This window comes from Schistocerca nitens, chromosome 2 (genome assembly GCF_023898315.1).
Source record: "Schistocerca nitens isolate TAMUIC-IGC-003100 chromosome 2, iqSchNite1.1, whole genome shotgun sequence".
Taxonomy (NCBI): domain Eukaryota; kingdom Metazoa; phylum Arthropoda; class Insecta; order Orthoptera; family Acrididae; genus Schistocerca; species Schistocerca nitens.
The window spans coordinates 668,653,122-668,676,968 of record NC_064615.1 but is presented as its reverse complement, the minus strand read 5'-3'; positions in this window follow the sequence as shown (position 1 = coordinate 668,676,968).

Here is a 23,847-nt window from a genome sequence, read left to right as displayed (position 1 = left end):
AGACGTAGGACAGTTTGTGTTTAGTGTTGAGTGGCTCCCTTAAACCCGCTTACATATTTATATACCTAATTCCAGCCAAGCCGGCAGCAGTGTGGAGCAGAAATAACACGACGGCCGCGCGAGTACCAGGTACAAGACGACAGGGAGCACGGTCAAAGTGAGAACAGTTTAAGGGTACCCCACTAGTTGCACACCCAAGTATGTTACAAGCGCTGGGTTCCAGGATTTAATTTTCTGGAAACTTGTGTGTGGATCTTCCCTCCACTAAACGATTCCTGTCAACCAATAAGAAGTTCTGTTGCAAATTCTCAGCAAGAGGTCTGGCTATGTTCTGTGGAGGAGCAGGCCCAATCCTTAACCTACTCAAACTCAAGTGTTCATCCGCTGTGTAATCTGATTTTCTCAAGTAGGCGGCTGTACCACTCTTCATGTGAAGTGTATTGAGTGAGCTATGCGTCCAGCAGCGAGAAGGACTTTAGGCCCAGTCAGTGCCATGTCTCAAACTGATTAGTAGTCTGCCACCCAAGGTCGCTCCACCTCCTGTTCCAAAGCTTAAGGGGTGATCGTCCTCTTGGACCTTGGAGAATTTTTGTTCCACTGTTCACATCCACAGTTCCCCACTGTGATTCATAAACTTTAAGAACGTTACTGAAGAAATTACATGAAATTTCCATCAATATGTATGAACAGGTATACAATATTTATTGACTTCCTAATCTCTGCAGTCACTGAAGTTACTTGCTATAAACGTGAAAATTCATCAGCTCACATTGATTGAATTCAAACCAGTCGAATTCAAATGCAGTAAGAAAATTATACATGAAACATGTCAGTGTAGCAGTGGATTGCCACGCGTCAGTCAGCAATCTGTGGGGCCTGTGGCGCTCATTTCGTGAACCAGTCGTCTCCCACTAGTCAAACAGAAGCATCTGTTTGACTTAACAGGTAGAGTTAACTGAAATAAGGTTGTTCGTAAAATTTCGTACGGATTAACAAGCTCTGCTCGGACGTAGCAGCCTATCAAGCTATGCAATAGGTACCAAATGAAACTGTCGCCATTGTCGAGTTAAAGCAGCATCTTCTCCCATCTTTATCTGCTCAAACTCTGCAGTCAACAGAGTGTGGAAGTCTTCTCTCCTTGGAATCTAATGTTAGACCCCAAAGTTGGCCACAGTCCAAATCCACCAACGGAATAATTTCCTTCTGCTCCCATCAGAATTTAACAACAGAATCGTCCCATTATTTCGCCTCTGAATTGTCTCTTGCATCTTCATTAGAAAAAATGCGAGTAAACTTGTCTTAGGCAATCAAACTTGTGTATACATCGTTCCACTTACTAAACGACAAGAACTAGTATTTACTGTTCTCCCTCCCATATGAAATACTGGTACTGGCCAATCGGATTTTACCACATATAAATGGGAAGCTTGTTTTTGACGGAACTCTATGACTCCAATTTGTCAAGACGAGATATTTGGTGACCATAATTGGAGCAAAAGCGTCGTCCCGTTGAAACATACGGTCACAGACAAGATTGCATCACAGGGTCACTTACAGAAATAGTTCCTGAGAAAAGTTTTGGTCAGAACAAGGGACTCGATCCTTACTCCACCTCTTAGAAAAAGCCATCCTAGTACCGCCACAAGAGGGGGGACACCGCGCAAATAATCATTGCTACTGCACCAGCAAATCGCGCCGGCTGTAATACGAAAACAGCTCCATGATTTGTAGTTGTTAGCGCACAACAGAGGGGACGGTTTCGAAGTGATGGTACAGAGTTGCCGCCGTACCATCCGTGCCGCTCTCTATGCTAAGAAATTTTCGAATTTTAAGGCATCCCCCATACATCTGACCTGGTCTGTGCAACATGCTATTTGAAATTGGGCAACAAAATAGGCAACACTCCCCCGACTTTTTTAGACTGGGTTGAAATCAAATAGTTAGCATCTCCATGCATTTGGGACGCATCCATACGGAAATCTAACGAGAGGGCGATAAATGAATTGTTTTATGAACGGTGACAATTGCTTAACCCTTGCTTCACGTGGAGATGTATCAAAAAAAAAAAAAAAACAGTGAGATGTTAGGAGGTGTTATTCGTGTTTGCGTGGAGTTTTTGGTATTGTTTAAGGATACCGGATATTGGTAAGACATGAAACAAGTCGCCCAGACAACTGGCCTACTTGTTTCAGGTAATGTGATCATATTTCGTGTTCCAGTGACAGTTCTGTATTGTGTCTTAACATGTTCAGACGGGGAACCAAACACATTTTGCAGTTGTTTGAATGTATGAGATGAAATGTAATATTAAGAAAGCTTTTTCCAGATATTGATCATTATGTTCAGTTTGAATTAATTCACATGGTCCTGTTGTGACTTTACATCAGAACAACATATTGGTTTAATCGGGCATACCCAACAGAACAGACATCACTGGCGGTACAGGGCCCGTCAAGATACGATATTACGAGAAATAGCACGTCTACCGCCTACGGCCACTGAAGGAAATCAGTGGTGGAGGTTGAAAATTTGTCCCGGACCGTCACTTGAACCCAGATGCTCTGCTTCTCTAGTACAGTTGCCTTAAACGGTCTCGGCCATCCGCGTATGCTTAGCGGATGCTACGAGCAGTGGGGCTATTGGAAAGGGGAACTACTTGATAGGTTGAGAACTTGGGTCGGCTGTGAAGCATGTTCGGATGTCGCAGGCGATAAAAGTAACTGTTCTAGGGTTACAAAGCATCCAGGTTCAATTCCCGATCAGGCACAGATTTTCAGCCTCCAACTATTCATTTATTTCAATGCCCGTAAGTTGAAGTTCTGTTTCCCGTAATACTAAAACATATTCGGATTTACTTCCACTTTTCCACTTCATTTGATGATTTTTCGTTAACTAAGCTAGGCACAACACTGACCTTTCTGGTTGCTACAATTGAAGGCACTCGTAGGCCTCCATGTATGACTGCTCTTCGCGATACCCATAACTTATTGTTGTTCGTTGTTCTACATGTCCTGCCTGACTCGTCTGAAGTCTACTTTTAGCAACGTCATGTAATTTATTCCAATTAATCTTTAGACAAGGCAGCCGTAATGTGATCATCTGACAAAGTTCCTTTCATGACGCCTTCCAAATCCCACGATTGTCTGAACACAAGAACAGTCTCAAATGTGTTCTACATTCTTCGTTTCCTTACGGCTGCTGTAGTAGGAGCAGACAACAATAGTCTGCCATAAAAAAGACCGCAATAAAATCATCCTGTCTCTACGTTGCTTTCCCCAGTAGCTATTCATTCCCACTAAATTCTAGAGTAAAGGATGGTTGGCTGCATGCCTTGCCCTCTTACAACTGTTTTTAGTGTGGGCAGTTCTGAAGAAACCAGGATGCAATTAAAGCACGCGAAGCTGTAAACGACATTGAGGTCAAACAGTTCTCGCAACTAAAGAGCCCTAACGGCGCGTGTAAACCGACTCAACCTCTGTAGATTTTTTATGACGTCAAGATCAGCGGCGAAGGGCCGCAGAGGGGATGGGTGGAGACGGGGAAGAAAATATAGTCGATGTGCTGGGAGAACGACTGAATGAGCAGAAATAGCTTCCATCAATGCCGCGGTAGTACATTATTTTGAACCTACTTCAGAAAAGTGGAAGAAACTGGTTTCGTATAATCTATTGGCATTACAACTTTCAAAACATTAGCACTGTTAAATGGACTGGTTCATGAATAGAAGGAGAAAACTTCAAAATTTTTTCAGTTTTCTAAATAGTGTAGCTCAAGGAATTAGAGTGGTGAACTCATATAAAGCTTACGTTTCTTTACCTGATCTTTTGGAAACAATTTGATGTATGAACCACAGAAGTTGGTCTATTACCATTTTCTGAATTTTATTTTTTGTTGCAAGTGAATAAAGCATGTTATTTATGTACAGCATAGGTACACACATTTCGAAATAGGAACCGGATAGAAGCTTAATTTTTTTTCAGGAAGTTCGTTGCACTATTATGTTTAAAGTTGACTCTTGGAAAGATATTGCTGCCACAAATTACTGTTAAAAAAGTTTGTAATAGTGTTTATAAAGAATTTCAACAATTAACTCAGTTTTTTCTTTAAAAAGTCTTTAATTTTTAAATTTAATATATCGGAAGAGTCGACACTTTAGTTGAGTATATTTTAAGTAAGTGTACAAAATTTCAGCCCTTCATCTTTAACAATTTTTGAGCAATGTGTACCAGAACATCAAAAAAGTAAACTTCGTGAAATTCAAGTTACAGCTTGTTTCTCTATCAACCCTGCACGGCACTAATGCATCCCACGTTCATATTCATCTTCTTTCTGGTGTTGTTCTCCTTCGCTTTTCTTTTTCGGACTTATTATTGTTGCTTTTGCTCCTTTGGTGGCTTTCACACTGATTTCCACTTCTCTGGACGGTGGCAATTAAAGTGTCTTCAATGTTTAGTCCACCAGGCATCCCCGTCAGTTCATACCCTTAAACCTTGGCACTGCACCATCATTGAAACGTAACAGAGTATCCAGCACACCTATTTTCAAGTATTTAGTCCTTCCAGAACAGTTTTTGATATCCGTTCCATACACAACTTTCGAAACTTTCAGTTTGGTTCTTAGTTCCATCATTCTATTAATTCTATAATAATCTTGTGTCACTGAGGGATCAGAAAATAAAGACAATTCTGTTTTTAAAAGAGGTGTCAGCGTGGGGGAGTCGTCATGTCTGCAGGGACTTTTAACATCCTCTAATTTTTAGGCTTTGTTCGACATAATTTCCTCGAAGTAAACTTTTCCTTGAGGACATTTTAAGAAAAAAATTTATAAAATATATTTCTTGACACTTATTCACGTAAGATAGGGGGCCCAAATTCCATCACAGTAGTACGTTAAAATCTGCATAAATCTCGAAGGGTTACGTAAAAGGGAACAAATATAACAATATAACGTTATATACCCCTGAATCTATGCTAAACTTGAAAGAAAAACACGATAAAATTTTTGTAACACATTAAACCCAATCTTTGACATAAATGTTAATGTTAAAAATACAAAAAAAGTGTTCATAACTTTGTCTCCCATAAAAATCCTCTAAAGTAGAATTAAATGAAATATATTTTTCGTTTTTAACAATGCCAGTAACTTTCATTACTGTGAATCACTTGAATGTCATGAACGGTAGCTTTTTCACGATTTTTCAGCCTCCCAAAAGTGTGTACCGTACTAACTTGTATATCTGTATAGATAAACAGCATGTTTCATGATAAACTAAGTATTTCGTGCAATGTATTCCTTTCTCTCGCCTTGAGTTTTCCCATACCAAAAAAAGTAAAGTAATCCTTATAAAAATCAGAAAAAAATCAGTGTTTAATAAGTTTCAAGTTTCATCCGCGCGCCAAAAATAACTGCACGGGTGACGAAATTACGAACATACCCAGATTTATTATAGTGGCCGCTCCAGTAACATAGGCCAAGCCGTTGACTAATGATTACACACTAGAAGCTGCAACACACATCTGAGATACAGCTAAGTGATAGAACTCAGTTCAGTGGGCACACTAGGAATTGCTACCTGTTAATTTTGCCCTCTTACACTCAAGCTCCACACAACAAACTGTCTCAACGATACAGTGGACAGAGGTCACTCATGAACGCGGAGCTAAACATTTGTTACCAAATGTGTAAACGGAAAGTAGGGGGACGAAATTACGAGTGCAGACGACATTAGGGCCCCTGTGCACACTAATTCCCGTAGCCGCTCTCTGTCTCGGATTGAATTTTAAAGTAGCACACTGGTAGTCAAACACGGATATCGGTATTCCAGGTGAAAGGTGAGTCGAGCAGCTTGTAAGGTGTGAGTTAGCGACGCACCACTGTAAGGGCTCCCTTGGCTGTTCTCCGGCGCATTACGTGTGTTGAAGCCCTGGCGGGGCGCCAGAGGGGCGGCTGGCGGCGCCGTTGTGCCAGCTACGGCTTGTCTACAGCCTGTCTGCGGCGGCGTAGTTGCGGCCGCGGCAGCAGAAGGGAAGCGGAGGGAAGCCAGAGGCAGCGGCTGCCGTAGCGGTTGACGCCATCGCAGCGGGACGCCCCTGGGAAATTAGGCAGCCCCGCGCAGTTATTAGCACCCGGGCACGCGCCAGTACATCATGCAAACCGAATATAAATCTTTCCGCGGCGCCGGCGCACCGAAAAATTGCGCTCTGGGAGCGGCTACCAAATCCGCACGTCGTAAATACTCTCCTCGGCCCCTCGTCATCTCCGCGTCTACCACACACCCTCTCCTTCTGTCCTCGTGAACTCTCTGTTTCTTTTCCGAGTTCTCTCTACCTATCGGCCTGCTACAATGCCGCTCTTGTGCCCGCCTAACAATAGAGCGACTAATATTTCGAAAAAAGAGGAAGGGAGGACGAAATACTGATGCAAGCCGCGACGGTAGTTGACGCATGTCTTTCCAGCGTCTGTCCTAAAGGATATTCAGTATTACCATCTACCTGTTCTATGCTATTACACCGCCATTTTTTGAAGAATATTTAGCTTAACTTAGCCAGATCTGAAGAGAGGGGAAGCAGGGGGGGGGGGGCAAGCGGCCCGAGTCCTAAGCCTCATGGGGGACCCAACTTAACAAAAAAAAAAAAAAAAAAAAAAGGTTCAACAAATGACTCTGGGCGTTATGGGATTTAACTTCTGAGGTCATCAGTCCCCTAGAACCTAGAACTTAGAACTACTTAAACCTAACTAACCTAAAGACATCACACACATCCATGCCCTAGGCGGGATTCGAACCTGCCACCGTAGCGGTCGCGCGGTTCCAGACTGAAGCGCCTAGAACCACTCGGCCACACAGGCCGGCACCCAACTTTATATGAGATTCGGATCCCCCCAGAGTGCTATGTTAACAAAAGTCAGACAGCAATTGTAAACTAATTTTTGTATCTTATTATGCAGAAAATAACATTATCCGAGCAACAGCATAACCAATCTAACCCTTATTTTCTACTTTAGTTTTATTAGTCATACAGTCCAACTGCATATAATTATATTTCGTGTTTAATCTTGAATGCACAATATTTTCTTTAGACATCCTACGCTAATACTACCTTGTGATGGGTTCGAAAATGCACTTTTCTTAAATATTGTGGGAAATCCTACAAAAACGTTTCCCGAAGAAATGTATACGGCAACAGGTGTGAACGTTCTTACAATTTGGTAGGTAAATTTAAATGTCGTGTGACTAGGGCCTCCCGTCAGGTAGGCCGTTCGTCGGGTGCTAGTCTTTCGATCTGACGCCACTTCGGTGACTTGCGCGTCCATGGGGATGAAATGATGATGATTAGAACAACACAACATCCAGTCCCTGACCGGAGAAAATCTCCAACCCATCGGGGAATCGAATCCGGGCCTTTAGGATTGACATTCTGTCGCGCTGACCTCTCAGCTACCGGGGGCAAACATTTGGTAGGTTACCAAAAACATTCAAAGATGAGGCATTTCTGTTTCCATCACAAGGTGATTTTACACGAAAAACGAATTCACAGAAAATGTTTTCCTTTCAGGAGTAATCACAACATAAGAGATTTATATTTGTATATATTTGATCTGCAAGAAATTTAAAAGTGAAGAAATGAAATGACATGACAGATGTACACTGGCTATGCTGATACTCGGAAACAAAGTGGTAATCTTCTTCTTTTGCCGGCCGGAGTGGCCGTGCGGTTCTAGGCGCTGCAGTCTGGAACCCAGCGACCGCTCCGGTCGCAGGTTAGATTCCTGCCTCGGGCATGGATGTGTGTGATGTCCTTAGGTTAGTTAGGTTTAAATAGTTCTAAGTCTAGGGGACTGATGACCTCAGAAGTTAAGTCGCATAGTGCTCAGAGCCATTTGAACCATTTTCTTTTGTTCGTCCGCCAACTTGCATGGGTACACTCATGTGCCTTGATGTAACATTATTTATTAGTCCAAAAGGGCTTCGACTTCAAAGGTTCAGCTCAGAAAACTGGAGATCCAAATAACGAAAATTTCCTCGGAATGTTATTGCGCTTGAGTCACTGTGACCCAGTCCTTACAAAATACATTAGCAAGGTCCGAGACCGTCAAAAATCTCGAAAAGTTTGTAAGTGGATTGTCCGTCAAGCGATCCTCACAAGGGAACCTCCCCATCCCTCCCCCCTCAGATTTAGTTATAAGTTGGCACAGTGGATAGGCCTTGAAAAACTGAACACAGACCAATCAAGAAAACAGGAAGAAGTTGTGTGGAACTATCAAAAATAAGCAAACTGAGTAGTCCATGCGCAACATATGCAACATCATGGTGATAGTGAGCTCTGGAGAGCCGTGGTCCCGTGGTTTGCGTGAGCAGCTGTAAAGCGAGAGGTCCTTGGTTCAAGTCTTCCTTGGAGTGAAAATTTTATTTTCTTTATTTTCCCATAGTTATGACCTGTCCATTCGTTCATTGACGTCTCTGTTCACTGTAATAAGTTTAGTGTCTGTGTTTTGCGACCGCACCGCAAAACCGTACGATTAGTAGACGAAAGGACGTACCTCGTCAATGGGAACCGAAAATATTTGATCGCAAGGTCATAGGTCAACCGATTCCTCTACAGGAAAACACGTCTGATATATCCTATACGACACAGGTGACGGCATGTGCGTCACATGACAGGAATATGTTGTCGACGCACCTAACCTGTACACTTGGCGAATGGGTAAAAAGATTCTTCTACCTTGCCCGATTTAGGTTTTCTTGTGGATGTGATAATCACTCCCAAAAAAAGTCATGAAAACATAAAGTGTTCGTGAAATAAACTGTAAATAAAAAATTAAAAGTTTTCACTCGAGGGAAGACTTGAACCAAGGACCTCTCGTTCCGCAGCTGCTTACGCTAACCACGGGACCACCACTCTACAGAGCTCACTATCACCTTATTGTGGCATATGTTGCACATGGACTACTCAGTTTGCATATTTTGCTTATTTTTTGATAGTTCCACACAACTTCTTCCTGTTTTCTCGATTGATCTGTGTTCAGTTTTCAAGGCCCATCCACTGTGCCAACTTATAATTAAATCTGAGGGGGGTGCGATGGGGAGGTTCCCTTGTCAGTATAAATTTACTTCTAATTGTCCCCATCATGTCAGGGGTGCCGTCTTGGAGCCGAGAGAATATGAAAAGTATTACTCAATTCTTGTTGACGCAGCTCCTGATTCAGATCATTATGAACAAAGAGAAACACTCCTGCAAAACTTGCTTTGTGTGCTCGTTACAGAATTAAGTGGAGTAGATGCAGCCGAGAGTTGTCATGTAACAAATACTTTTTTCGGAGTGATTCAACCTCTTTACAACCTGTTCAATAACAGTTCACAACAATATGAAATTCTGAAGCAATGTTGCAAGTTCTTTATATTCCTTGTCTGATATCCGTTAGACTCCTTGGTTCGACGCTGCAGTACCAATTGCAACTAACTTTCTGAATTACTATTGCTGTTGAAACTTTCAGTACGTAAAATTTACCAGTTGAAACACATTCTGTCGTAGTGGTGTCTTGGATTATACAATACCATTCAAGTGTTTAAGCATAACATCACTTTACGTAAGTCTGATGTTGAGGTGATATTCTCTGAGAGCTTATTAAATGACTTAAAATATCTTCGCAAAAATTGGGAAGCGCACTAAGAAGAGGAAACGATGTCATTCTGAAGCCGTGTATGAAGTGACAGAGGTGAATTGAGAAGATTTACTCAAGATAAATGTATTTTATACCATTTTTCCAGAATTTTATGTGTAACTGGAAAACACTCGTCCAAACACCGAAGATTTTAGATGAAACATTTGGTTTTTATGGAAATACTTAAACATGACTGACAGTCCGATCACTGAAACGTGCAAGTTATTTATCAATCAATACCATTATGATGTCACTACAGATTTAAAAGAAGAGATTAAATGTTTGAAAATAACTTGTGCTTCCAACTTTTAATACATTAATTTGGAACAATTAGAACTCTTGAATAAGATGCACAAGCATAAAATGGTGAGCTTGTTTCCTAACGCATGTATAGCTAAGAGCATCTTTTACACTTTTCCAGTGGCTGCAGATGAAGCAAAGAGGTCATGCAGAACGGTGGCTCGAGTTAAATATTGTCTTATATCAACTATGCATCGACAATATTACGCTAATTTGCGAACCCCGGAATGTAACTATAATTTGGTAAGACAACTAGACTGATCCTCTGATTTCCCGAACGAAATGCTCGCAAAGCGCCACTGCCAGTTTAAAGGCAAGTAGGTTACAATATGCTCCCCGTTGCACGCCCCATAGCGATTTACATGCGAGAGCAATGATGTCTTTTTGATGAAACGTGTGGGGCACGCTGTGCGGGAACGCCAGGGAACGAGTGGGGGCGGAACACTCCCTATCGCAGCGTAACTGGGGCAGAACTTTCATCAATGTACAATTCAGTGTAATAATTAACCTTCTGTTTTAAATTGAAGTGAAAGTAAATAAAACTAATTAAAAAATAAAATTAATTGGATTATTCATGCATTTTACAATAAGTCATTATTGAGTATTGAAGTGGAACTTGTAAGTATATGCTTTGCCGTGTAGGTCATGGTTGAGCTATCGTTCAGTTCCCTGCGTATCTTGGTTTGGGAGCCAGACAGTCTTCGTTACCGCTTTTCGGACCCATTCGCTACTATTCTTTCACTCTCCTACTCCACGAAAGCGTCATGGCTCCAGTTTTCTTTCTCGGTGTATTCATCGCATTCATTCATGACTCATTCTAGTGATGTGTGAGTCCTTCCAAAACCGCAATGGAAAATTGGAGACATGTTTTAATATTTTTTGGTTTTACTTCATTCCAAATATGTTTCACTATAAAAGAACATTATACGAGGTTTTCCATAATAGCTCTTACTAGTTTGTCATTCCGTTGAGATCTGGTGGTCTGCTCTCCTAACACGATGTTTCGACGCTGTAACTTGGCGTGTTCATCACTTGTTTCCTGGGATTCAGGGAATACTTGATGAAGCCGTTGAGTTACAGCGTCGAAACATCGTGTTAGGAAGACGCGAACCACCGTCAGAACATCTGATCTCAACGAAATGACAACGAATCGCTGGGGAAGTCAAAGATATTATATTATTAGCTTTCTGAAATAATAGAGGGCATCAAATTAACTATTTTTCATAAACCAGTCTTCAGTAATGTGTCGTTTTCTACTTGCAGACAGGTGAAGGAAACTGTATATTGCAATAAAAGTGCTCCAGGGACCTCATTGCAAAACGGCTGTGAAAATTAGAGCGTGATAATAGCGGTGCCTTACATTTCTCGTTATTTTTGAAACTGATAGAAGATCTTTTAATAGACTAACAGAATACACAATGCTGTTTATGTTTAGTATTTTGCTCATACTCGTCTATGAAAATGTTCCTAACACTCATTACCACCTATTCAGAATAAGGCATCCTACTTTCACCACAACGAGTGGAATTTTATTCATAACACGCCGTGAGCCATGATCTGTCTCTTCTTCGAAGGCGGAAGAGTTTTGGTTTGGCAACTTGCGGTACCGCATGTTCAATGGCCTTAACGAATCTGCGTAAACCAACTTTGCACTAACATGAAAAGACGCAAAATCCGCCCGACCCTACGGAGGCCGAACAAATAGTGCATTTTTAATTAATTACTTTGCTAATGAGAATCATTTTATAGGGGTGTGGTAAACTGTTCTCATATGATGGGAAAGGGGGTGGGTGAATTTCTAGCGAATAGAAAAAGGTAGATTGACATTAATATTGCATCTTCATTAATCAAAGAAGAGAAACTGAATCTTTTACAAGTACAAAAAATGGACCTTGTTATTCATACTTCTTCTGATGGCTTTAAAATTGACCTTGTAGGAGGGTGAGGGGGGGGGGGTGTCAGGGAAGGTGAAGTGAGGGAGATGGTCCAACAGCCTACCGTTTCCACAATGACGAAGAAATAAAGAGATGTCGGGCAAGTAAACGCGGAATCTAATCGTTATTACTAAAAGTTACGCTACTTCATAAAGAGAGAATTAAGTTGTCTGCATGCAGCCGCCACCGCTGTAAACTAAACAGAACAAGTGCAGAGTATTAGGATAGACACAGTGCTGCAAACTTGAAAACAAAATTTCCCTCTCAGTTTAGAAACTGCGTGATATATGAAAGAACCTGTATCTGTGAACATGTCACGAAACAAAAAGGAAAGTTCCATGTCCAGTCTGTTAGGACGGCAACCTATAAAAGTTGACAAAATCGGACAAAGTTACTCCTGAGAGACAGCGCACTTATACTTTAATAACATCGAGTATTACAGAAATTATTTCTATTAATTTAATAACAGCGTCCCGCTGACTTCCAGAAAACGCGAAGGTAAGAAATGTGGACAGAGCAGGACACGAACACGCTCCACATTGTATCATAACCACTACAACACTTCTAAGAACTGAACTGAACTGAACGATTTTGTATTTTACGCTACGATCTGCTGAAGACTTTAAACACTGTTCGTCGTTAAAGGACATTTAATTATATCAGATCCCACCAAAAACGATACGATTGTCATGGATCTTCGCCGGCCGCTGTGACCGAGCAGTTCTAGCTTCAGTCCGGAACCGCGCGACTGCTGCGGTCGCAGGTTCGAATCCTGCCTCGGGCATGGATGTGTTATGTCCTTAGGTTAGCTAAGTTTAAGTAGTTCTAAGTCTAGGGGACTGATGACCTCAGATGGTAAGCCCATAGTGCTCACAGCCATTTGAACCTTTTCATGGATCTTCAATGTGCCGTTTCCTTCAAACAGTATATTTTCATAATGTACGAGTTATAGCGTTAATGTAAGTAAATATGAAAACTCTAACCAGCAATATGACGTTTCCCGTTCCTTTATTGCAACAAACTGTACCAGTAGCGACGCGTTTTCCAGAGATCCTCAACGTGTTGATTCTCAGAAACAGTGCCTGAGGTGACGAAAGTCATGGGATAGCGATCTGCAGTTATACAGATGGCGGTAGTATCGCGTACACAGACGGCTGCTCGTGGTCTAGTGATGTCGGCACGGTAGCTCAGCGTGTTCGGTCAGACACCTTTTCAGTTTCGTTTTACCCATACATGTTTCAGCGTTTATTGTGCTATCTTCAATGGATTATTTTATTTTCTTATTTACATCAAGCTATTGGGTATTTATGTAGGTAGCTAGGTTGCCACACAATCTACAACTTGTCATGGATTTGATGTGGTAGACCATGGCTACCTGCTTAGATGCTTTTGCTTCAGCGTTACTCTTACCAAGAAAACTATGAGCTACTGATCCTGGTTTGTTACTATTGGTCACAGAATATATTCTATAAAATGCGTTTACTTAGTTTCATGTACTAAAATACGTAATATTGTATTTCTACAAAAATGGGAAAAGACAGGCTTCCTAATTATAGAATTGACTCCGAAAATTAAATTTGCTGCCTCCAGTACGTAATTTTTTCTGAGCACATTCTCTGCATTCATATTTCTGATCTCCATAGACATTTTTAAACACTATTAGAGTAGAATTCGGTAGCTAGAAATTTAAATAACGGTTATAAATATTCTAGCAATTTTAATTTTATTTAATCATAATAATTTAACAGAAAGAAAACAGTCACACCTGAATGACGTGTCCTTGCTAAGATCATTGACTGTGTAGGCCTTTCCTACTTGTAACTAAAGCATTTTCCAACATTCTCTCCTAACTGCAGTTGGATGTCTATCGGGCTACATCTGTTTTTATGTTAATACCACGCTGATTAGTGGGAGAGGATGGATTCAGGATATTTTTCTTTATTTTTTCAGTCAATTCAGCAGCTTCTCTGTAGCCATGATGGCTCAATATCTGCCACCTTGATCGTTGTTGTAGGCCACTAGGGGCAGCACGTGGGACCAGTTTGAATGCTAAGTGGTGGCCAAAGGTCTTTTTAGTCTCTCAACCTGTCATACCAACTCTGAAGTGTTGTTTGTCTGTGAGAACTGACAACTCCACACAAACGCCGCTGCTCTCCACCGTTAAGTGAAGGTCGTTGATCACTGGGTTGTCGTGGTGAGAGATTATGCCTGAAATATGGGATTCTCGGTGACTTCTTGACACTGTGGATATCGGAATACTGATTACCGAAATGGAATGTCTCATGCGCCTACCACCAACTACCATTCTGCGTTCAAAGTCTCTTAACTCCATTCGCGCGACCTTAATTACGTCGGAAACATTTACATATGAATCACCTGAGTACAAATGAGAACTCCGCCGATGCGCTACCCTTTTATACCTTGTGTACGCGATGAGGTGTGGTTTGTGGGGCGCTCAACTTCGACGTCATCAGCGCTCGTACAAAGTCCCAATTTTTACGCAGTCCCAATTTTTACGCAGTCCCAATTTTTGCGCAGTCCCAATTTTTGCGCAGTCCCAATTTTTGCGCAGTCCCAATTTTTGCGCAGTCCCAATTTTTGCGCAGTCCCAATTTTTGCGCAGTCCCAATTTTTGCGCAGTCCCAATTTTTGCGCAGTCCCAATTTTTGCGCAGTCCCAATTTTTGCGCAGTCCCAATTTTTGCGCAGTCCCAATTTTTGCGCAGTCCCAATTTTTGCGCAGTCCCAATTTTTGCGCAGTCCCAATTTTTGCGCAGTCCCAATTTTTGCGCAGTCCCAATTTTTGCGCAGTCCCAATTTTTGCGCAGTCCCAATTTTTGCGCAGTCCCAATTTTTGCGCAGTCCCAATTTTTGCGCAGTCCCAATTTTTGCGCAGTCCCAATTTTTGCGCAGTCCCAATTTTTGCGCAGTCCCAATTTTTGCGCAGTCCCAATTTTTGCGCAGTCCCAATTTTTGCGCAGTCCCAATTTTTGCGCAGTCCCAATTTTTGCGCAGTCCCAATTTTTGCGCAGTCCCAATTTTTGCGCAGTCCCAATTTTTGCGCAGTCCCAATTTTTGCGCAGTCCCCATTTTTGCGCAGTCCCCATTTTTGCACAGTCCCCATTTAGCCACTGTTACTGATGATGATGATGATGAGGACAACACAAACATCCAGTCCCCAGGCAGAGAAAATCCCCAACCTGGCCGGGAATCGAACCCGGTATCCTGTGATCCAGAGGCAGCAAAGCTAGCCACTTTTTTTTTGTTTTTAATCTCATTTTCTTCTATGTTGTTCGTTGAATTTTTTCGTGGCGGACGTCCGATGACACCTGTTCAGATTGTTCGTTGTTCCATTCACTCAGTTTGTTTTTTTTTATTACAAAGGGTAGCTAAACCCTCTGACCGAACACGCTGAGCTACCGTGCCGACATCACTAGACCATGAGCAGCCGTCTGTGTACGCGATACTACCGCCATCTGTATAACTGCAGATCGCTATCCCATGACTTCTGTCACCTCAGGCACTGTTTTTGAGAATCAACACGTTGAGGATCTCTTGAAAACGCTTCGCCACTGGTACTGTTCGTTGCAATAAAGTAACAGGAAACGTCATATTGCTGGTTAGAGTTTTAATATTTTGTTGCTTTAATGCTATTACTCGTACATTATGAAAATACACTGTTTGAAGGAAACGGCACACTGAAGTTCCATGAAAGGTTCAAATGGCTGTGAGCACTATGGGACTTAACATCTGAGGTCATCAGTCCCCTTGACTCAGAACTACTTTAACCTAACTAACCTATGGACATGACACATCCATGCCCTAGGCAGGATTCGAACCTGCGACCGCAGCAGTCGCACGGTTCCGGACTGAAGCTAGAACTGCTCGGTCACAGCGGCCGGCGAAGATCCATGACAATCGTGTCGTTTTTGGTGGGATCTATTATAATTAAATGTCCATTAACGACGAATCAGTGTTTAAAGTCTTCAGCGGATCGTAGCATAAAATACAAAATCGTTCATTTCAGTTCTCCGACGTGTTTTAGTGATTCTGATAAAATGTGGAGCGTGTTCGCGTCCTGCTCTGTCCACATTTTTTACCTTCGCGTTTTCTGGAAGGCAGCGGGACGCTGTTATTAAATTAATAGAAATAATTTCTGTAATACTCGATGTTACTAAAGTATAAGTGCGCTGTCTGTCAGGAGTAACTTTGTCTGATTTTGTCAACTTCTATAGGTTGCCGTCCTTACTGACTGGACGTGGAACTTTCCTTTTTGTTTCATGACGTGTTCACAGACACAGGTTCTTTCATACATCACGCAATTTCTAAACTGAGAGGTAAAATTTTGTTTTCAAGTTTGTAGCACTGTATCTATAACTTTTAATATAGACTGTCATTCGGATTACTTGATAAACCGTTGTTTGTGTATTTCAAGATCTCAGCATGGAGAGATTCACGAAGGAGGAACGCGTTATCATTGTGAAAACCCATTACAGAACTGGCGACTGCTATGCAGAGACTGTTCATAGACTTCGCGGAGTCTGGGACGTAATAATGCTCTTAGGGCCTTAGCCTTCTGCGGTTACTAAAGAAATTAGAGAAAACTGGGTCCGTTGCAACCACAAAATCGCTCTGATGAAGCCGTATGGTCCCTACGGTGAAAAAAAAATTACATTGGTGCAGGACAGCGTGACTGAAACCTCACACGTCGCTTCAACGTCGATAGCTTTTTGCGAAGAATTCTGGAAAAGGATCTTCACACGCACCCACAAAAAGATTCAGTTGACGCAATCTCTTAAACCCACAGGTCATTTGAAACGGAAAAATTTTGCGAGTGGATTTCCCAAAACAAGAAAAGGGCAAAAGAATAATCTTCAATTACTAGTCACATTTTCGCCTATGCGGGTTCGTTAACCTACAAAATTCAAAAGAGTCACTCGCATCCACTGGGAACCACAGTTTGGTGTGACTTAAGCGCAGGTGGTGTGATCGGTCCTTCCTCGGTTAAAAATCTCAACGGTAATGCAGTTACAGTTAACGGTGAGCGTTATCGTGAAAGCGTCAGAAACAACTTCTGGCCTCTTGTGTATGAAGTGGGTGTAAAAAATATGTGGTTTCAACAAGACAGGCCTACGTGTCAAACATCGTGCGAGACAATGACCCTACTCCATGGAAAGTTCCGTCAGTCTGTGATCTCAGGTCGTGGCCAATTCGACCTTACGATCTAAGTCCCTGTGACTTCTTTTAATGGGGTTATGTGCAGACCAAGGTCTACGAGAACCAGCCACAAACAGTTCTCCAACTTAAGGAAGAAATTCAAAGTGTCATCATTGACATCAACAGAGACGTTTGTCAAACGGACGTGACAGAATTTATAGACGAAGTAACTGCCTACCGAGTCGGTGGAGGTGGACATAGGCCTGATATAATTTTGTGCACTTAAGTGTGAGTGCATGTAGATGAAAATTAAAAAAGGTTTTATTTCAATGCATTTTTTACTTAATTATTGCACTTTTTAAGTTATGTAATATGTGAAAGACGCTGTATTTAAGTTTTACTTCTACCCAAAGAACAACATGACTAGTACATGGATAAGGCAGGAAATGATGGTTGGCGCGGAATATCACGACGTCGGCGGTAGCTGTACGCGAGCTTCTGCTATGGTCTGAGCAGTGAGTATTTATAGTGGATCTGCCCGTTTTTGTTGCAACAGGGCCAGACATGTAGACGAGCAACACAGCGCAGAATCGGGTCACGGTATGTGGAACTTACGTTTACCGCTGCAGAGGCCTGGCGTTTTACCCCAAGCTGCACCTCCAATATTCCAGCATACGGCAACAGGGTTCCTTAGGCAACTCATTTGCCCCCCTGCTCCCCCCCCCCCCCCCCATCAATACCTTGTGTGAAGCCGGGATGGAAAGTGTTGCTGCAATATACTGTGCCGCGCGGGATTAGCCGTGCGGTCTCACGCGCTGCAGTCATAGACTGTGCGGCTGTTCCCGGCGGAGGTTCGAGTCCCCGCTCGGGCATGGGCGTGTGTGTTTGTCCTTAGGGTAATTTAGGTTAACTAGTGTGTAAGCTTAGGGACTGATGACCTTAGCAGTTAAGTCCCATAAGATTTCACACACATTTGAATGTTTTTTGCAATATACTATGCTGTTGAAAGAACGTCTTGTAGGGCTACATCACTCAGATACTAATACAGTCAATGATTGTTTCAATTACATAAGTAGATACCTGCGAGAGTGGTATTCAAAAGATGGTTGTACGATACGATAAGCGCCTTAATATTAATAGGAATTACGTATAATAGAAGATTAAAATACAGGCTGTCATGTAAATAAAATTGCTGAAAAAATGCACTTGTTTTATTTTTATTTCAAAACAGTGCTTAATTTAAAAAACACGTCTTATACACCCCTGGAAATGGAAAAAAGAACACATTGACACCGGTGTGTCAGACCCACCATACTTGCTCCGGACACTGCGAGAGGGCTGTACAAGCAATGATCACACGCACGGCACAGCGGACACACCAGGAACCGCGGTGTTGGCCGTCGAATGGCGCATGCTGCGCAGCATTTGTGCACCGCCGCCGACAGTGTCAGCCAGTTTGCCGTGGCGTACGGAGCTCCATCGCAGTCTTTAACACTGGTAGCATGCCGCGACAGCGTGGACGTGAACCGTATGTGCAGTTGACGGACTTTGAGCGAGGGCGTATAGTGGGCATGCGGGAGGCCGGGTGGACGTACCGCCGAATTGCTCAACACTTGGGGCGTGAGGTCTCCACAGTACATCGATGTTGTCGCCAGTGGTTGGCGGAAGGTGCACGTGCCCGTCGACCTGGGACCGGACCGCAGCGACGCACGGATGCACGCCAAGACCGTAGGATCCTACGCAGTGCCGTAGGGGACCGCACCGCCACTTCCCAGCAAATTAGGGACACTGTTGCTCCTGGGGTATCGGCAAGGACCATTCGCAACCGTCTCCATGAAGCTGGGCTACGGTCCCGCACACCGTTAGGCCGTCTTCCGCACACGCCCCAACATCGTGCAGCCCGCCTCCAGTGGTGTCGCGACAGGCGTGAGTGGAGGGACGAATGGAGACGTGTCGTCTTCAGCGATGAGAGTCGCTTCTGCCTTGGTGCCAATGATGGTCGTATGCGTGTTTGGCGCCGTGCAGGTAAGCGCCACAATCAGGACTGCATACGACCGAGGCACACAGGGCCAACACCCGGCATCATGGTGTGGGGAGCGATCTCCTACACTGGCCGTACACCACTGGTGATCGTCGAGGGGACACTGAATAGTGCACGGTACATCCAAACCGTCATCGAACCCATCGTTCTACCATTCCTAGACCGGCAAGGGAACTTGCTGTTCCAACAGGACAATGCACGTCCGCATGTATCCCGTGCCACCCAACGTGCTCTAGAAGGTGTAAGTCAACTACCCTGGCCAGCAAGATCTCCGGATCTGTCCCCCATTGAGCATGTTTGGGACTGGATGAAGCGTCGTCTCACGCGGTCTGCATGTCCAGCACGAACGCTGGTCCAACTGAGGCGCCAGGTGGAAATGGCATGGCAAGCCGTTCCACAGGACTACATCCAGCATCTCTACGATCGTCTCCATGGGAGAATAGCAGCCTGCATTGCTGCGAAAGGTGGATATACACTGTACTAGTGCCGACATTGTGCATGCTCTGTTGCCTGTGTCTATGTGCCTGTGGTTCTGTCAGTGTGATCATGTGCTGTATCTGACCCCAGGAATGTGTCAATAAAGTTTCCCCTTCCTGGGACAATGAATTCACGGTGTTCTTATTTCAATTTCCAGGAGTGTATTATTGTAGCAAATCAGTGACGTGTTATATCAAATGTTGTTCTCTTCGTCCACAAAATCGCGACAAAAGCATGCACCGAAAACAGACTTTTGAAGATACACTACTGGCAATTAAAATTGCTACACCACGAAGATGACGTGCTACAGACGCGAAAGTTAACCGACGGGAAGAAGATGCTGTGATATGCAATTGATTAGCTTTTCAGACTATTCACACAAGGTTGGCGCCGGTGGCAACATATACAACGTGCTGACTGAGGAACGTCTCCAATCGATTTCTCATACACAAACAGCAGTTGACCGGCGTTGCCTAGTGAAACGTTGTTGTGATGCCTCGTGTAAGGAGGAGAAATGCATACCGCCACGTTTCCGACTTTGATAAAGGTCGGATTGTAGCCTATCGCGATTACAGTTTATCGTATCGCGACATTGCTACTCGCGTTGGTCGAGATCCAATGACTGTTAGCAGAATATGGAATCGGTAGGTTCAGGAGGGTAATACGGAACGCCGTGCTGGATCCCAACGGCCTTGTATCACTAGCAGTGGAGATGACAGGCATCTTATCCGCACGGCTGTAACGGATCGTGCAGCCATGTCTCGATTGGTTTCAATGGTTCAAATGGCTCTGAGCACTATGGGACTTAACAGCTATGGTCATCAGTCCCCTAGAACTTAGAACTACTTAAACCTAAGTAACCTAAGGACATCACACAACACCCAGTCATCACGAGGCAGAGAAAATCCCTGACCCCGCCGGGAATCGAACCCGGGCTTGGGAAGCGAGAACGCTACCGCACGACCACGAGCTACGGACGCCATGTCTCGATCCCTGAGTCAACAGATGGGGACGTTTGCAAGACAACGACCATCTGCACAAACAGTTCGACGACTTTTGCAGCAGCATGGACTATCAATTCGGAGACCACCGCTGCGGTTACCCTTGACGCTGCATCACAGGCAAGAGCGCCTGTGATGGTGTACTCAACGACGAACCTGGGTGCACGAATGGCAAAATGTCATTGTTTTGGATGAATCCAGGTTCTGTTTACAGCATCGTGATGGTCGCATCCGTGTTTGGCGACATCTCGGTGAACGCGCATTGGAAGCGTGTAATCGTCATCGCCATACTGGCGTATCACCTGGCGTGATGGTATGGGGTGCCATTGGGTACACGTGTCGGTCACCTCTTGTTCGCAGTGACGGCACTTTGAACAGCGGACGTTACATTTCAGGTGTGTTACGACCAGTGGCCCTACCCTTCATTCGAATCCTGTGAAACCCTATATTTCAGCAGGATAATGCACGACCGCATGTTGAAGGTCCTGTACGGGCCTTTCTGGATACAGAAAATGTTCGACTGCTTCCCTGGCCAGCACATTCTCCAGATCTCTCACCAATTGAAAACGTCTGGTCAATGGTGGCGGAGCAACTAGCTCGTCACAATACGCCAGTCGCTACTGTCGATGAACTGCGGTATGGTGTTGAAGCTGCATGGGCAGCTGTACATGTACACCCCATCCAAGCTCTGTTTGACTCAATGCCCAGGCGTATAGAGGCCGTTATTACGGGCAGAGGTAGTTGTTCTGGGTACTGATTTCTCCGGATCTATGCACCCAAATTTCGTGAAAATGTGATCACATATCAGTTCTAGTATAATATATTTATCCAATGAATACCCGTGTATCATCTGCGTTTCTTCTTGGTGTAGCAATTTTAATGGCCAGTAGTGTATTGCAAAAGGCTACGTTCGCTAACAGAGAGTACAGTGTAGAACGCCGGCATCAAATTCCGATCAAAATAGTACATACTGTTCTCAAGTTAATTTTCCCGCCAATCCGATAAACAAAGTTTTGACAGAAATGCGTTTAAAGTTACTGCTCACATTTCTTTGTGATTCTGTTGCTGGAACGTACAGGAATCCTTTCTGGTCCAAAAGGAGGTCTTCCTCGATCTTCATAGTAGTCCTGTGGGCTTCTTTGGCGGCTTCTGTCATCCGCTGACCTGTTCCTTCGACATGCTTTTCGTCCGATTACAGAAGTGGTTACAGATTGGTCCGACCTCACGTTCTAGCATGTTCGTAATTCCCAAAATGCCTGTTACGCTGTAGCTGAGATAACAGGTCGATAATTTTTTTCCAGTATGAATGGGTTTGGATACACTTTATCACAAATCATCTTGTAATACGATAGCTGAGCTTCAGGTGAACTAGGGATGAACACTACATAAAATTATATACCCTAGAGAACATTTTAAGAAAAAAAAAACACGTAAGTCGATTTTTTCAAATTTGAAAGGTGTCTACCCCGCTTAAAAGCGGTTCAAAAGACTGTCTACCCGTGGAAACATGCAGAGTCGCAGTCTCATCCACGTTTAATCTCTCTAGCCCGTCCCACTCGTCCTCACATACGGTCAGAGCCTACTTCTCATAATGTGAGACTTGCTACATTCATACCACTACTCATAATCAATCTGAACTCTGAATGCAGTGCATTGACCAACAATGCTGAAATGAGACACTTGACTTCGTGGAAGAATCCAAGCCCACATCAACACGTATGAGTTGACAAATACAAGTTCCTTATTAATTTTACTCTTGTTATAATAGTCTGTCTCTAATGACCTTGATGTCGACGTTACGTTAAACCCTAATCATTCTCTTTGTTTTGTAATATTCCTGACAGAAATCGGTAATTACTCTGCCATACAACGGCGGGAGAATTAATGAAGTGAGAGGTGCCTGAGGCACCTAACTTTACTAACTATTGTTTGTAGTTATACTAGTGACAATCCGAGGTAATAGGAATGCTAGGTGGCGATGTTACGCTAGTCAGTCTCTTCGGTCCCATTCGAAAGCACTGGAATGTGTGATGCTACTGGAAATCAGAAATTCACTTCTGGGTGTGAATGGCACCAACAACAACAACATAGCGTACATTGCACACTGATCCTTCATTGTCATCAACAATAAAGCAGCGCGGACTGCACACGTATTCTTCTAATTTATACACTACGCATTTCTCGATCTTTTCCTACCGGCTGCACCACACGATTTTTATTGATTTGTTTACTATATTTTTTTACATCTAATTAAAGATCGTTTCCACTTTCCTACGAAAACAGGAAAAAATTAGGCAATATTTTGAAATTCAGGGATGGTTTCTCCTCAGTGGGCATCCTCATATCATATCATAGTATTTAGATTTAAAGATCTTCATTTACGCAGTCATTTGTGAATAATTAAACTCTAAACAAGAATGTGGCAATGAAGTGATGTTAATACCAACCTACGCCTACGTTCCAATAGGAAAATCATTAGGAAAGAGAAAGGCAGATGATCTCCCAGTGTAAGAATCCCTCCTGTGCTCGAGTTAGGTTCTCTGCACGTCCTGGTATGGTATCGACGATGGCCGGTTACGGTTCTCATGAATGTTCCTTCATGTGGTTTGTATGGAGCGCGACATGTAGATAACTTAAAAGACTTTTCGCACCGGACAGCGTACTCCAGGAGCAGGGCGGCAGAAAGTCCACACAAAGAGCGGCGGAACTAGAGCTCAGATCTCCCACCGCCATCGAAAGCAACGACAAAAGTAGAAAAAAGATAATAGTTCTTCCCAGAGTACGCAGAAAAAAGTATCGGATGATATGTCCATATTCTGGAAATTAATATAGAAGGATTAACAAGAGACAATTCCGATTACCTGAGAAACTCGCTGATGATCATGACATCGACGTTACAGTTCTACAGGAAACCCGTGTGGCTGACGAAAACTCAGCGACTATAATCCGATGAAAATTACTTAATATTTGACACTTCATGCGTTGTAGCTTGTTACCTCCAATCAGAGCGCTCAGTCACGCCCAAACCGTTCATGTTTGCCAGACTCTCACAACAATCAACGCGCTTCCAGTTCCTTATCCGGCTTTCTACCTTGATGTGTTTGGGTCCATAGTCCTGGGTGTGGCCCTTTTATTTCGTATTTAAGCACATGATAACCACACCAAGAGCAAAACAAACAAACACACACACACACACACACACACACACACACAGAGTACGATGCTAACGAAATGCACCCGTTTCATACACAACACTAACCAAACCACGACAGGTTTCT